Here is a 16,346-nt window from a genome sequence, read left to right on the forward strand (position 1 = left end):
CATACACACTTGGAATTTTATTTAACTGTAAAGAAACACAAAAGTTACAGGCAAATTAATGAAACCAGGCAAAACTACATGTAGAGAACTAACTTGGGCTCAAAAAGATGCTTGTTGCATGTTCTCTCCCATGTGTGGATCTCAGCTTCAAATGTGTAGATTTATGTGTTTCATTCAGCATAACTATAGGAGTAAGAAAGATAGAAAAGAGCCATTGAGTGTGGGATGTCTTAAAAAAAGAGAAATAGCAGAACACAGGTCATAGGAAACAGAGAAAGGGAATTTTGAGGGTGGAAAGTTTAAGCAGGGAATGTGAGTGACAAGGAGAAAGGGAGGAAGAATTAAACTAAAACTAAAGATATACAAAACAAGCCATATAGAAACTTACTGTTCTATAAACCTCTTAAAGAACAAGTCAAAATGACAGTCAGAATGAAGACATCTGTGAAATCCCGAAATCCAACAGATATTAAACAAAACCCCAGCACCAGGTGTGAAATACCTCCTCATGAGCTGTTGGTCAGGAGTGCCCTAATAGCTCCCAAGTAATACAGGGGCTTTCCATTCTTCCTGGTTGCCAGCAAACTAGTTGATAAGACACTATTGCTGAAGACACTGCACACTGTGGTTCTAAGGTATGATGGAGGAGGGTCATCTGTCTATGTGTTACTCTCATTGGTTAATAAAGAAACTGCCTTGTCTTTTTGATAGGGCAGGATTTAGATAGGTGGAATAGACAGAACAGAATGCTAGGAGAAAGAAAGCATAGTCGGTCAGATGCCATGGAGCCAGCCACCAGGTCAGACATGCTGAATCTTTCCCGGTAAGCCGCCACCTCGTGGTGCTACACAGATTATTAGAAATGGGTTAAGCAAGATATGAGAGTTAGCCAAGAAGAGGATAGATATATGATGTGGGAGTGTCATATATCAATCTGTTGATTTCATTGGTTAAGCAATAAAGAAACTGCTTGGCCCTGTGGGTGGAGTAAACAGAACAAAATGCTGGGAGGAAGAGGAAGTGAGGTCAGACTCCACAGCTCTGCTCTTGGGAGCAGACGCCTCAGAGAGACACCATGCCCTGCTCCCAGGCAGACGCATGCTATGAAGCTCCAACTCAGGATGGACGTGGGCTAGAATCTTCCCGGTAAGACCGGTGCTACAGTTTATTAGAGATGGGTTGATCGGGATGTGAGAATTAGCCTGTAAGGGCTAGAGCTAAAGGGCCAAGCAGTGTCAAAAAGAATACAGTTTGTGTGATGTTATTTCGGGTAAAGCTAGCTGTGCGGGTGGCTGGGGTGCTGGGGATGCAGCCCCGCCGCCCTTATTACTACAGATATAATGGGCCAGGCAGTGTTTAAATGAATACAATTTGTGTGTTGTTACATGATTACTGATGAGCCTTAAAAGGGTGGTATAAACGTTCCTCTTAGGCTTACCCAGCCATGCATCCCTGCATTCATGCTGTTCATTGTGAAGAGGCTTCTCTACCTATAGGAGTCACATTTACTTATGGGTATAAACAAAAGTATAAGACAGCTTACAGTGGGCAGTGGTGGTGCACACTTTTAGACCCAGCACTCAGGAGGCAGAGACAGTGAGTTCAACTCCAGCCTGGTCTACAAAGCAAGTTCTGGGACAACCAGAGCTATTACACCAAGAAACCCTGTCTCAAAAAACCAAAACCAAACCAAACCAAACAAACAACCTCACCCCCTAAAATAAGCTTGGCACCATGATAATTTAACTAAACGACAGAAGTCACTTCACCCCTAGGGCTTAAGGCCTCCTGGGCCAAAGTCTTTTGATTGGGTTTATGGCACCATGCTTTAATCCTTCACAGATGGAGACTCAAATCCAATCAGAGAGCTGGTGGTTGTCCCTAGAGTGTTTGTATGACTATTGCTCCAGTTGGCACAGCTTGCTTGGCAGATTGGTACTGTAGTTCAAAAGTGGGTAACACTGTTAATGCCCTTTGTCCCCAGCAACCCATATAGCACCTTTTGGCACTCCAAAAGCTAGCCAGCAGGGAGGGAGCTTCCTACTCAGTTTCAGCTTGAATTTTCTATACCTCTCCCTGAATTGGGTGCTGATTCATTCTGGGGTAGAAGTAGTTGTCATTAGCTGTGTATACACTAAGGAGTCCACTAGTCTCAACTGAGAGACTCCTGGTTATACCCAATGTAATGTGGGATGTCTCTCTATATGATATGAATATGTTTCATTACCACTGGTTAATAAAGAAGCTGATTTGGCCAATAGCCAGGCAGAATAGAGTCAGGCAGGAAATCCAAAAGATACAGGGAGAAAGAAGGCGGAATCAGGGAGATACAAGCGGTCACAGGGGAAGTAAGATGTGAGGTAACAAGACAGAAGCCTCTTGGTAAAATATACAATAATAGAAATGGGTTCATTTAAGTTGTAAGATCTAGTTAAGAATAAGCCTAAGTTAATAGGCCAAACAGTTTGTGATTAATATTAAGTCTCAGAGTGGTTATTTGGGAACTGGAAGGCAGGAGAGAAACCTCCAGTTACACCAGTGTATATTAAAAACAAAAACAAAAATCAAAACAAACCCACAGCTGTGTGTTAGGGGCTTACTAAAAAGGGAATAAGGATGAGAGGGAGACTGGAGAGAACGGGGGTTCATAGAAATCAGAATGTACCCTATTCATGTGTGAAATTGTGAAAACAAAAACCCATTCCATGGAGAAATGTAGGAATGTTCATGGAGGAATATTCAAGGATGTTTCTAAAGAAAATAAAAATCACAATAAAAAGTGTTTTTTTTAAAAAAAAAAAAAAAGAAAGAAAGAAAAAGACTACAACTGTAGCTGTTGACAGTGACAAACATCTATTGTCCCACTGTTCTTGAAGCCAAACAAGAGAATTACAAGTTGGAAACAAATCTGGGCTACATAATGACCTCCAGGCTAGCCTGCGATAAAAGCTGTTTAAACTGGCTTCAGCGGCTGCAAGTCTAATTGGTAGCTTTGAATGAGTGTGGACAGTGGTGGGATCCGTTTGTGGCTGAAGCTAATGAGCTGTCATTTCATTCTCAAGGCGGGGATGGAAGCCCATGCCTCCAAGCCCAGAACTCCGGAGGCTGAGAAGGAGAAGCACAAGACTTCGTCTCATAAAAAACAAAGTAGAACTAATAGCAATGGAAACATTTTCCTGTTCAAATGTGTGCCTATTCCAGGCACCCCTTGGTGCTGGACTCCTCATACCTGAATATTTGCATTTTATTGAAATGATACTCAACAGTTATTTCTGGGTCCACCTAGAAAAGGAAAATAATGGTATTCTTATCCCCTCATCCCAGGGACTCATTTAAAGATACCAGGACCTAACATCTTTCATGATGTTTTAAAAAAGCAAATACCTTTCGAATCAGTTTTTGATAAATGGGTGAGACCCTGGGATCTTGACACACCTGTGAGACGTCTCTTTTATCTTTTGTTTATTGTGGAATGGTGGAAATTTCAGGACTGCAGGTGCTTCGTGGGCTCCCTTGAATAGAGCAGTAATTCTCCTTCTGTTTCCTGTTGCAAAACCTTTGTCCTTGATCCAAACAGGTCCACACAGTAGACAGCATTTGCTGCCACGGGGGAAGATCCAAAGCAGGCATTCAGGAAGTACACCTGCTTTAGTGTCTGCCTTTGATGATGCAAAGAAAGCTGGGACTTGAGGTGACTTTTCAAGCTGCTTTTCTTGATTCTTACTGTCCAGGTTCCCTGTAGGAGCTGCAGCAGTGGGCAGGGATGGAGCTGAAATCGAGGTTGTCCCTGAGCATACACCTCTTCACCCTAGATCAGCAGTTCGACCTTTGTAATGCTGCAGCCCTGTAATGCAGTTCCTCATGTTGTGCTGACCCCCAACCATAAAAGTATTTTGTTCGTACCTCCTAGCTGTAACCTTGCTACTCTTATGAATCATAATGTAAATATCTGATATGCAAGGTATCTGTTATGTGACCCCTGTGAAAGGGTGGTTTGACCTTCCAAAGGAGTGTTGACCCATGCCTTGAGGATTGCTGCCCTGTGAGAAACATTCTATTCTCTGGTGGAAGGGCACAAGCACATCCTGTGGCAGTGGGCGTATTCTAAGTCACTAAGAGGGTTTGCCTTCATGGTGAAAACAATATTACCCCAATGTGTATGAGATTTTGAAAGATGCCTTCTGCCTGAGGTTTTTTCCTCCTCTGTATAACAATAAAGGGGATTGGTTTGGTTTTGTTTTGTTCTGCTCTGCTCGGCTCTGCTCTGCTCTGCTCGGCTCGGCTCGGCTCGGCTTGAGGCAGGGCTTCACTATGCATCCTAAGCTGGCTTTGAACTAGTGATCCTCCTGCCTTATTCTCCAGAGAGCTAGAATTACAGGTCCCTGCCTTCATGTCTGGCCATAAAGGGATTCAAACAACCATGTTAACAAACCAGCATTTGAATAAACTGCTCAGAAATGGAGATGAAACAAGAAATTTATAGATGTTGATTCTGAAAGCCAAGGGCTCCTTCTTTGACCCCTGATGCCTGTTGAGGAACCAAGTCCTATTAACTTCCTTCCCAGAAGCTTGCATAGCCAAGTACACACAACTATAGCATATGTTATGGGAAGGGCTGGGTTTGCCCAGGCTTAGAAAACAAGCTTCTGCCAAGAGAAGTCAAAACTGTGGGCTGTGTTTTCATTCCTCTCGTGAGCTGACAACTCTGTAGCTGGAGCCAGCCTGACTTGCTCAAAGCTCGCTCTGCCATTTATTAGCTGAATAGATCTCTTGTGCTCTCCGAATTCACCTCTCTCCTCTGTCAAACGAGGACAAAAATAGCATTTGACACTCAGGGTGGTAATGATATTCAAATGAGAAGAATGCCCAAGGCCCGAAGTAAAGTGCACGTTCATCTTACATGAACCTCATTTTGTGCTTCTGCACGGAAGGACCAGACCTCGGTGCAAGGCCTCCCTCTTACAGGAAGCCCTAGAGGACTAATGGTTCTAAGCAGGAGCATTTTTCTAGTGCTGCCTTAGGTCATCCCTGAAGACAGAAGTCTCGGTTGTAATGATGAGTGGGGAACACTCAGGACGTTACAGGGAGCTAAGGAGAAAAGTAGAAGCAAGAAGCCAGAAGCAGGTGATGGTCCTTGGGAGACTGAGACAGAAGGATAATATATCTTGAAGCTGTTCTGCGCTACATAGCAAGAACTTATCTCCAAAAGAGCGCTACGATACTGAACTGGCAAGCAAGAGGTGCTCATTTCAATAGGAGTATGGTTGGTATGAGCATAACCAATCACTTTCTGATTGGATTTGAGGTCCTCTCCACAGGAGGAAATTGTGTCTATCACTATAAACCTGATCAAAAGTCGTAAGTGGAAAGTTTATGGGTCCTCTAGGACCCATGAGCTTCCCACATGCATGCTTCTGCCAGGGAGACACCATGCAAAGCAAAATAATATGGAATGTATGTGTTTCCCTCCGTGGAGCCACCAATATGGTGGCTTGCTTAATGTTTACTGGTTTCTGTTCTTACAGCGGGACATAACTACTGGCGAAAGCAAAACATTGTGTCTCCCCATATCCTAGGAGCAGAAACCTATCAGCACCCAGTGTGGTAAAATTTGGAGACAGGCTTTTGGGAGGCATCCAGTCATGAGAAGCAAGCCTTTGTGAATAGGAATTGGTGCTGTTATAAAAAGAAAGAGGTTCCAGGGGGGTTTCTCCATCCTCGATCAAATGCAGACATCATGAGAACTGAGAGCTGTGGAACTCAACAGACTTCGTCCCCAGAGCCAGGCCATACTGCACCCTGATTTCAACCAGCAGCCTCCAGAGTGGGGAGAGAGAGATTTCCGCTCTTTCTAAGCCACTCAGTCTATGCTGGATTTTCACAGTAACACGATCCAATGTAACTGCAGACACACCTTGTAAAAAGAGTGACTCTTCTCAAAAGCAGCAAAGAGCATCAACACCTGAAGAAAAACGAAGTCTAAATAACTACCCAGTAACAGGTTGAACCTGGAGAACAACCTTCCCAGCTATGGACAAATTGATATTGACTGGTATTTTGGCTGAATCGATCTTGTGCAGGTAACCAGGCTGCGGTGAGTTCGTAAATGTGGAGTCATGTCATGTCCAGGAGACAGCTTCCACGGCCCTCCTCCCCATCCTTCAGCTCTTACATTCCTTCTTCCTCCTCCCTAGTCTTCCCTCAGTGGGTGCAGTGATATAAGTGTCTTGCTTGGGCTAAACACTCGGTCTCTGAATCTCATCACTTCGACCAGTTATGGATCTTTCTGTTCAGTGTTGCCCTCTGCAAAAGGAAGCCTTTCTGGCCAAGGCTGACATCTTTAGGAGAGAAATATTGGTTTTGTATCTGATAGGATTCCCATTTCCAGTGATCCTCACACTCAAAAAAAAGTGAGGGTAGCACAAAATGAACTTGGTAGGTTATATTTATTTCTTCTTGTTTTGTTTTTTGAGACAAGGTTTCTCTGTGTAGCCATGGCTGTCCTGGAACTCAACTCACAGAGATCTGCCAGCCTCTGCCTCCTGAGTGCTGGGATTAAAGGTATGCACCACCACCATTGGCTGCTGTATTAAAAAAAACAACAACAAGACATGCAGTCAGGAGGGGGCCATGCTGGGCGATCTTTCGGAGGACTCTGAGGAGGTTACTGAGAGGTAGATATGATCATGTGTCATTTCAGAAAAAAATAATCATTTATAAAATTCTGAAAAATGAAGAAAAAGTAAAAAACTAATTCCAAAGGACCATAAGAAGTTCTGAACGGAAGGGCAGAGCTGTCCCAAGCTCACCTTCCCTTCTGTCATATGTACTAAGGAGCACAAATGCATACTCCATAGCCATACAGCTGCTTTTCTATGTGGAACTCTCTTTCTACTTTTGTGAGGGGAAATGCTTGTAACCCTAATTGAAATATCAGAATGGAGGCTTCCGGTTGTGGAAAGGAACTTAAAAGCTTACTACAGTTGGCTGGAAATTAGTTTTCAAGTTAAATTAAATTGATTTAAACACAGTAACTGTAAATCCCTCAACAATTTAACTATGCTACCATAGTTTGGAACTTGAATATTCTCCAAAGGCCCCTGTGTCAAAGACTGTTTTCAGCTGTCACAGATGGGACCTAGGAGGAGGCAGATAAACTGTTAGGCTGTGCCCTGGAAGCAGGTACTGGAACCCAAACCCCTTCCTGTCTCTTTCTCCTTCTGAGTGGTGACTAAGGCCAGCTCACTGGCTCCTGTAATGACATCATGTGCCCCACAGGCCCCCAATCAGCAGAGCCCAGTGGTCCTCACAGAAACTCCCAAAACCAAAATCAACATCTCCTCCTCCTAATCTTTATCCTGGAATCTTGTAACGGTGACCAAAAGCTGACTAGCACACATACGCGCTTATGTCGAGGGAGAGACATTAGAATCCAAGATTTTCCTCAATTCAGGTTTTCGTCCAAAGGAAATCTTTTCAGTAAAATCCTTTGCTCTATTTCCTTCTAGGCCTCTTTTAGGATGGTGAAAGATTACAGTAGTAAAGTGTAGGGTTATTTTATCATAAACTTCATTTAAACCGCCGTGTGAGGTTTACACTCTCTACCACGTAGATGTATCTTGTGAGAGAAGCCGTTCCTCATCCTGCCTCTCCACAGCTGGCTGGGCTGTGCAGTTTATGTTCAGGGAAGAACAGATGGCTCCAATTACTACTTAGCAGCCATGGTGTAAAGAAAGATGTTCTTTTGTATGAATGCTTATTAAAGTTGCAAGGCTCACTTTATTTGAAGACATGGATGGAATGCCAGGTAAAGTGTCTATCATGGGCTATCTACACCTTTATATGGGTGGGGATTAAATTCTGACTCTGAATGATTGTCTCTGCTCTGTCTGCCAGGAGTGGTTTATTATGAGAGACTCTCTTCCTATTAAAAAGTCCAATGCACAAAGCTCCTCGACCCATGGTTATAACGATTATAGCAGAAGGTGTGTGGTAGTGGCACTGGGGAGCTGAAGAAGCTGCAGAGCCCATGTTTGTTTCTTTCTTCTCTGTCTTAGCCTCACTCTGAATCCAAAACAGCTACTACTGAAATTCTGAAGCCTCTTTCAGTGCTCCCTAGATTAATGATGGAATTTTCTGCTTGGTGTTAATATATCATACTTCTTTTTTTCCTGTCATTGGTTTTGAGTGTCTTTTTTTTTCATCCATACACTTGCTAGTGGTATCTATCACAGAGCTGCTAGTGGCTGGCCTCTGCCCATCCCTTTGTCGTTCCTTCCCATAGTATAAGAATTGCCTCCTAATAAATTGCTGGCTATTTAACCAGTTCGACCATTTACTGAGTGTGACTGTTTGCTACCCTGAGAAGCTCCTCATAGAAACTGAGAGGTTTGTTTTGTTTTTGTCTTGTTTTTATTTATATAAAACATCAACTAGATCCATGTACTTTCGGCAAAAAAGAAGAAAAGCTGTGGGGTTCTGTATATTGGAAGCAGATTTTTTTTTTCTGATGGGCTCATTTATAAGGACTTTATTAGAGTCTATTTAAGCAGGGCCCCATAGGAGACAAGCTAGATAATCACCTATTAGCTAATGAGCCAAGGCCACCTGAGACAGAAGACCCAGGTTGACATAGACCGGGGCAGCTGTCTTTGCTGCAGAGATGATACTCATGAGCTCTGGAAGGCTCAGCACACAGGAATGGAATCAACAAGGCTGCACATCCACATCTGATGCTGGGAGGCAGGGGCTGAGTGGGAATTTCATTCTGCCTCAGTTTACCTCACAAACAGACATAGGAATCCACCCTCCCAGTCCTTCTCTCAGAGCTGTATCACACAAGGACCCTGTCAGCCAAGAACAAGCTAGGGAGGATGAAGCATTTCAGCTTCTATTTGAAACAGGAACCATGGTGATCGTGCCTCCCTATGCTCAATCAAAGGAAAAGTAGAAAGAGAAGGGGAAGTGAATGGAAAATGTGTTGGTTGTTTTTCCTGTATAAGTAGCACACAGCTGCTTCGGGAATGGGGTGATAGATAAATGTAATAAATAAAATGTATGTACTATGTATATGTATAGCTTATACATATATATATATAAATACACATGTTATTTATATAAATTTATCATTTTAAAGAGCACATGAACTATATAAACTACAGATTACATAATTTATATAAGATATATACTATGCTTTATAATACACACATACACACACACATACACACACAGAGAGAGAGAGATCACAGAGCTATGTAAACTGCTCTGCTTTTCCTTTTAGGATATCTGCCTAGCAACTGAAAGAATCAAAATAAGTAGCAGAAAATACTGAATATTTGCCTTGTCTTTTGTGTAGCAGACAATGATAAGTTACTATAATCTCGGTTTGAACTTATAACATAGAAGGTGAGTTCAGAAGTAAGTTGGATACATACAGAAAGTTGGAATGATTGGCACAGCTTTTTGGGTGCCCAGTGGGAGCACACTCAAGGCCGGGTCTTGATGAGTACTTCCCAAGATTACAAAAGGGAGAATGTCTTTGGAGGTCCTATGATCATAAGAATGACATGGGAGTCCCTGCCAAGAAGCAGGTTTCAGGAGCATGCACAGTTGACCACTTAGAAGATCAACCGGGCCAGGTCTCTAGTCTTTTGATGAAGTGCTGTAGTCTCTAAAAGGGCTAAATGAGGACCCTTAGTGAACAGGCAATGTTTTAAAAACAACCCAATCCTAAATTCTTGTCCTCAACTACTTATGAGTCAAGGAAGGTATCCATGGGTAGATGACAGGAACACATCTATTAGGGTGGGAGTTGCTGTGTGAACTCCTGGTAACAGAATGAGGTCCCAGGATATTCTTGGGAGATCATTCCTGAAGCACTGTATTTGACCCTGGAAGGCTTCACCCTTGAGATCTGAAGACCATAATACCAGAATGTCTGCACTAGGAATCTTTGCTCTCGCACAAACTGCTTTTAGTAGAAATATGATATAGAACAACTACTTTTGGAGACCCAATAGACACCAGTGTTATAAGCTATAAAAATGTTCAACTATATTTAATAATGGGAATGAGATTTTTATTCAGTTTACTGAGCTTCAAGAGTAGAAAACTAGTGAAATTTGTCTTATGCATGTAAACCTTTCTGGAGGTAATGGGTTTGCATACACAGGAATGACTGTAGTGTCCCCTCCCACAGCATGTTAGGAATCATGTTTCCATTTCAGTCAAAAACACAGTGAGTCCTGCCCAAAATGGCATCTGCTTCTCCCAACATCAGTTCTGCTCCTTAATTCTATCACTTGCCTTTAAAACTGACTCCCATCTTAGTCATGACCCACCTTCTGCTTTGGAGCATTATGGTAGCAATGCCAAGTTAATAACAATGTTCTCTGGCTGTAATCAATGAAACACAATATGAACTAGTTTAGGCAAAGAAGCATCAGTAAAAGTTCACAGCCTGCAAAGAAACTTAAGAACTCAGAGCTGAGAAGGGGCAGTATCCATGGTGCTTCAGCAAAGTCGGAGAGAATTGATGCTTGTTTTCTCTGGAGTTCTGCCATTGATAATGGGGCTCAGCTCCACTTCCTAGCTGTCTCTTGTTCTTACTCTTAAGAAAGACTCTGAGTGAGCTTTGAATCTAACTCCTTTTGGAATGAGTCTCCATGCTGCTCAAGGTGACGTGTTCTAGATGATACACTTTTCAGAGTCACTGCTATAAATCAAGGACAAATGTCAGGAAAAGGGAGATAAGTCACGGGCTTCCAAGCTTGGTAGAAATCTCAGTGGGTGTCATTGGTTACTTAATGTACATACACACAAACACACACACACACACACACACACACACACACACACACACACACACACCACTTCTTCATCCACAGGCAGTCATTCCTAAATAACTTACCTAGTGAACAAATATTTATTTAGTGTCCATGATATTTAGCCCTAGAAAACCATTATATCATTATAAGAAGTATAAAGAGGTGAAATTCATGGTATCATAAGAAATAAAGAATTTATAAATGAAAAGAATAATAATACAAGAAAATGAACAGTTTCAACCTAACAGAGTTTGGCATGTAAAAGCTTAGGATAAAAACATCATTTTCCTGAGAAATTAACTAATGCACCAAGATACAAAGAGCAAGAAAATTAACTCTAAATAGAAGGAAAGGACCACTATCCAGGAAAAACAGTATTCTATAACTATCATCTGGAATATAGAATATATTAGGAATGTTTGAGGGTTTGTGGGTCTCTGTCTCACTGCTGATGTCACCAACATCTAGTGCAAGGTGTGGTCTCCCAGAGGAGCAGAGAACTGGAGAATTTGCACCAAGGTGGAACTAGAGAGGGAGCTAGGTGCCACAATGATACAGACCCTGCCCCTCCACTCTCTCTCAGGAGATTGAGCATTTAAATGGGGTTTGTGGGAAACATGCTGTAAGTTACTTGGCGGCAGCATGAGCCAACTGGTTATCAGAGTTGAGGTGGTGAGGACAGCTCCCACCCGACAGTCTCAGAGGCAGTGAATAAACTTCTGCCATGTTTGACAGGGCAGATCAAACAGGCAGGGCCATATTTACCCTAGCAATGCTACTGCTTAGGTTTTTAAGAAGCATTTAGCATTTTAAGAAACAGTGCTGGTCAGAAAAGGATTATAGATATACAATAAAGACACATTCAGATGGAAAAGACCTCTAAATGGGTCACAGTGTTTGATAAATGTATGTAGGCTTGGGAGAGAGAAGAAAAAGAATAGAGAGAGTTATAAAAAGAAGTAAATGGTTTTTTAAAAAACTAAAACAAAGTTTTTAAAGAGACAAAGTAACCTTGTAGAAAAAGTTATAGGAGTAAAAAGAAAATAAACCAAGTAAAGATGGATTAGACACAGAAGAGTCTGGATTATGTGTATTATTGTGTTTTCTTTGATTTTTTTGACTGTGAAAGAGCTAAGTACAGACAGGCATTTCATTGTACAAGCTGCTAAGCTAAACCAACATATATATCTTAAAATTATCTTCTCTTCAAAATTTGGGTCTAAGGATATATTGCTTTGGAAAAGAGGTTCTTCTTTTGTTTCCACAAAGGATGTGAACCTGTGGAATCCTTCCAGACTAATGTGGTTTGATGGACCAAGACCTCCCCAACTGAAAAGTCACCATGAACACCTCCAAAATACTTCACCCAACAAAAAGCAAGAAGCAATTTGGAGAGAACTATGCCCATATTCCCAAATATTGTTTATAAATGTTTGTTTACATTTAAAGGGAAATATGCTATAGAGATTTACATTGGTATGGATCTTGGTTTATTGATACAAATTTAAAGTCAATTTTGTTAAACTGTGTATATGTATTTCTGATCTTGATTAAGGTATTGTATTTGTACAGTTCATTAAAAATATAATGTATATTTAAGAAATATAGGTTAATAGATAGTCATCTGTAATAGTAAAGCTTGTAGTCATGTTAGTTAAGTTTTCTAGATGTACAGAGATATATTTCAGGGAGACAGGGATTCTTCAAATCTTTCAAAGACCTTAAGAGTATGGTATTTAAGATGTTTAATAAGTTAGAACTTTTCATGACAATGAGACACATCTGCTCCTGGCAGCATCAATCTACTTCAAGAGGATGATGGGCATTGAAGAGGCTCCTTATGGAGTTTGCTAGACATTTGGGAAAGAGACTGCTCTTGCCTGGACTGCTTCATGTTATGCTGTATGAGCTGGACATTTAGCACCGACTAAGAGATAACTGCTGAACTTGCCTAAAGGTGAGATGATCCTTCAGGGTTCCTGCTTCACGAAAGAGTCTGCCAGAGATTCTGCAGGACACAGAAGAAAGCAACTGATGGACTTTGTTATTACAAGGCAGAACAGAACTTCAAATTTCCTGATTCATGGAAAAGTGTGCTGGATACTATGGGCCTGTAGGGTGAAGATAGATGCTCCAACATTACAGAAGAACTTTGGGTGATTGTCCAGACAGTGAGATGTCTCTGTCAATTCTAGAGTTTTGGAAGTTGCTTACAATGCACTTTCTGTTTACTTAGGTAATATTTCCTTTTGGGGTCTTTGAAGGAGTTGAAGAATAGATAGTTATATTTTTCTTTAGTTATGATAAAAGATAAGTATATATAAATATTTTAACTGCAATTATTGATACCTGTTTTGTTATATGTAATTTTACTATGTTAAAGTTAGAACCTTCCTTTTTTTAAACAGAAAAGGGGATGTGATGTAGGATTCCCCTCTGTATCTGTGAATACCATTGGTTAATAAAGAAGCTGTTTGGGGCCTGTGATAGTGTAGAGCAGAGCTAGGAGGGAAAACTAAACTGAATGCTGGAAGAAAGAAGAAGGAGTCAGTAAGAAGCTGTGTCCCACTGGAGACAGACACCAGAACTTTACCCAATAAGCCACAGTCATGTACCAATATACAGATTAATGGAGATGGGTTAATTTAAGATATGAGTTAGCCAGAAATATGCTTAATCTGTTGGTCAAACAGTATTATAAATAATATGGTTTCTGTGTGGTTATTTTGGGGCTGAGCAGCCAGGAACAAACAAGTTGCTCTCCTACTACATCTCTGTCTCTCTCTTTCTCTGTGTGTGTGTGTGTGTTCTTGTGTGTTCCACTGTGCTTGTGTGCAGATTCCAGGCACCCATGTAGGATGTCTACCCTTTTCTATAAACCTTAATGTCAGATGTGATGTCTCACTAACCTGGAGCTCACTGATTGGCTGAACTGCCTGACAGCAGTTCTAGGATCAGCCTGTCTTTGACCTCCAGCACATTTACCACCACACTCAGCTTGACTGGAGGCTGCGATGAAATTCACATCCTCACGCTTACAGAGCAAGCATTTGCTTGCTGAGTCATCTTCCCAGTGAGAATTTCTTTCTAAAAGAAAGCAAAATGTGTGAGGAATTGATTTGTACACACTGGTCCAGGAAGGCATCACAACATCTTGATTCCCATGATTCCACTGTCCTCAGCAACCTGGATCCCCGGAGAAGGCCTTTTCATCCTCCATTCTGTCACGCCCCACCTCCACCCCTGTAGCCTGTGAATACAGATTTAGCCATCAATCGTACACATATCAAATGAAGGGAAGACATAAAGAACACAGCAGAAATATAATATCATTCATTTTCTAAAACAGAAAAGAAACTTTTAATTAAGTTTTAGTGTAACTAGTGGACTGAATACATGTACTTCCTGTATCATCTCCAGATTCCAGGGACAGTAGAGAAAAGATGAGCTATTCATTCCTAATAGACTCAAGAACAGTAGGCAGAATTGACAATATACCAGATTTATGTTTCTGAAAGAAGAAAAGAAGAGGAAGAGTATAGAGAACACATTAGGTTAGAAGTGGCCAGAGGGAATCTGGGGCAAGGGAAGGAGCCAATATTCTCGGGAAAAACTCTCACGGAGCTAGTCCACCTCAGCAGTATAAAGAGAAGTGAGACAGGGTCAGCAATGAGGGTAATTAACTGAGTGGCAGCTCTACAGGTGCCCACTCATCATGTATGTTACTTGCTAGAGCAGTTATTAAAGCTGCTAAAAGCAGTTTGGGTCCAGGCCAAAAAAAAAAAAATAGTGTGGACTTTAATGGCCCAGAACAACATGTTGTCGCCTGAGTAGAATGGCCATCTTTTGCTGTGGTGGAGGTTTCTGTTTGTATACACTACAGAGATTTCAACTACAGTTGGACACATCCTGCCTCTGGGACACATTCTCAGCCTCCCAGAAAAGAGAACACTCTTCTGAGAAAACATTTATACTCAACCACAAAGGAAGACCTTGCTCACTACTTCATGAGGGTAATCTTAACAAGTGTTTATAAACAAAACATGCAAACAAAATGGGAACCATGCAGCCAACAAAACCCAAAGCCCAGAAAAGTATATTGTAAACCAAAGTGAGAACCCAGGAAGCAGATAGATCAGGAATAGAAGGGAACACCCAAAACCCAGCTAAAGTAAGCAGAGTAACTCAAGACGTCAGGGTACCAGGCAGAAATGACTGCATTGCATTTATAAAAATCAAATAATTAGGACTGCTGACATTTAAGCATGGATGAGTAGATATATTAAAACAGGAAATCTATAAGAATACAAAACAATAAAGAGGCAGAAAACACAAGAAAAAGTCAAGGAAGCTATAGAATTAAACCAAGAATTCCAAGAACATAAAGTTAAAAATATAGTTATCACAAAACTGTATCTGTGAGATGATGGGTTACATTCTCAATGGCTTTCTTCCTAAAAACAGCAAAAGTTGAATTTAAAATGTCTTAACTATCAATGAAAATAATACTCAAGCTGGGAACTTAATGAAGGAAGAAATTCAGAGAGGTAAACCTTGACCTAAGTCAGTCTTTGCTTTATGTATATTTGTCCAGTTTTGTAAATGTGAACTTTGTGGGACAGAAGAGACCAACTCAATGTCTGCTGAGTTCCCATTATTGGAACTGAGTTCCCATTATTATTGAGGTGGGAGCTCAATGTAGTCATCTCAATGTGGATTTTTTAAAAAATTAATCATTGAGCTTGAAATTATCAAGCATAAGATGAACATTACTGTTCGACTGGTAAGGAGTCAAAAGAAAAGCCAGGGAAATGAACTAAAGGCCTGAACAGGTCAATAATAGAGTCTGAGCAGGAAATGGGCCCTGAGCTGGATCCTCTGTGTATCCAAAACACTTCAAGGCCCCTCATCCAAAGCACCTTAACCTTTAACTGCCTGCAAACCATCTCTCTCCCGTCTGAGATCTGAGATGTTGATCATCTTGTAGGAAAACTGAGAAACAGATCCAGACATGGAGAAAACATAAGACAGAGGGTACAACTCGTGAAAATCTACATTAATCTCTTGAAACAGATTTAGTGAGACATCTTTAATTTATTTTTGAGATTAAAATATAATTACAACATTTACCCCTTTCCTTTTCTCCTTCCAAACACTTCCATATACCCCTCCTCGCTCTCTTTTAAGTTCATGACCTCTTTTTCCATTGTTATTACACACACGTATATGTATACACACATGTATTTTGAAATGTAACCTGCTCAGTCCATATAAAGTTATTTTATGTATGTTTTTTAGCACTGACCATTTGGTACTGGACAACCAGTTGGGAGAAGACTATCTGTCCTGCTCCCAGCATTCCTCACTTACTTGGAGTTCTTTCTGTAGAGTTGAGGCCTCATGGGATTTCCCCCATTCATTTGGAAAGTGTGTTATTGCTGTCTTTGTCCAGCTCAACAGGCAGTCATGTCGATGAGCTTTGTGGGCATAGCTTTTTGACAATCCCAGGAGTCACAGTCT

Source organism: Microtus oregoni, unplaced genomic scaffold (assembly GCF_018167655.1).
Source record: "Microtus oregoni isolate MIOR12 unplaced genomic scaffold, Mior012 000070F_ref0000104, whole genome shotgun sequence".
Taxonomy (NCBI): Eukaryota; Metazoa; Chordata; class Mammalia; order Rodentia; family Cricetidae; genus Microtus; species Microtus oregoni.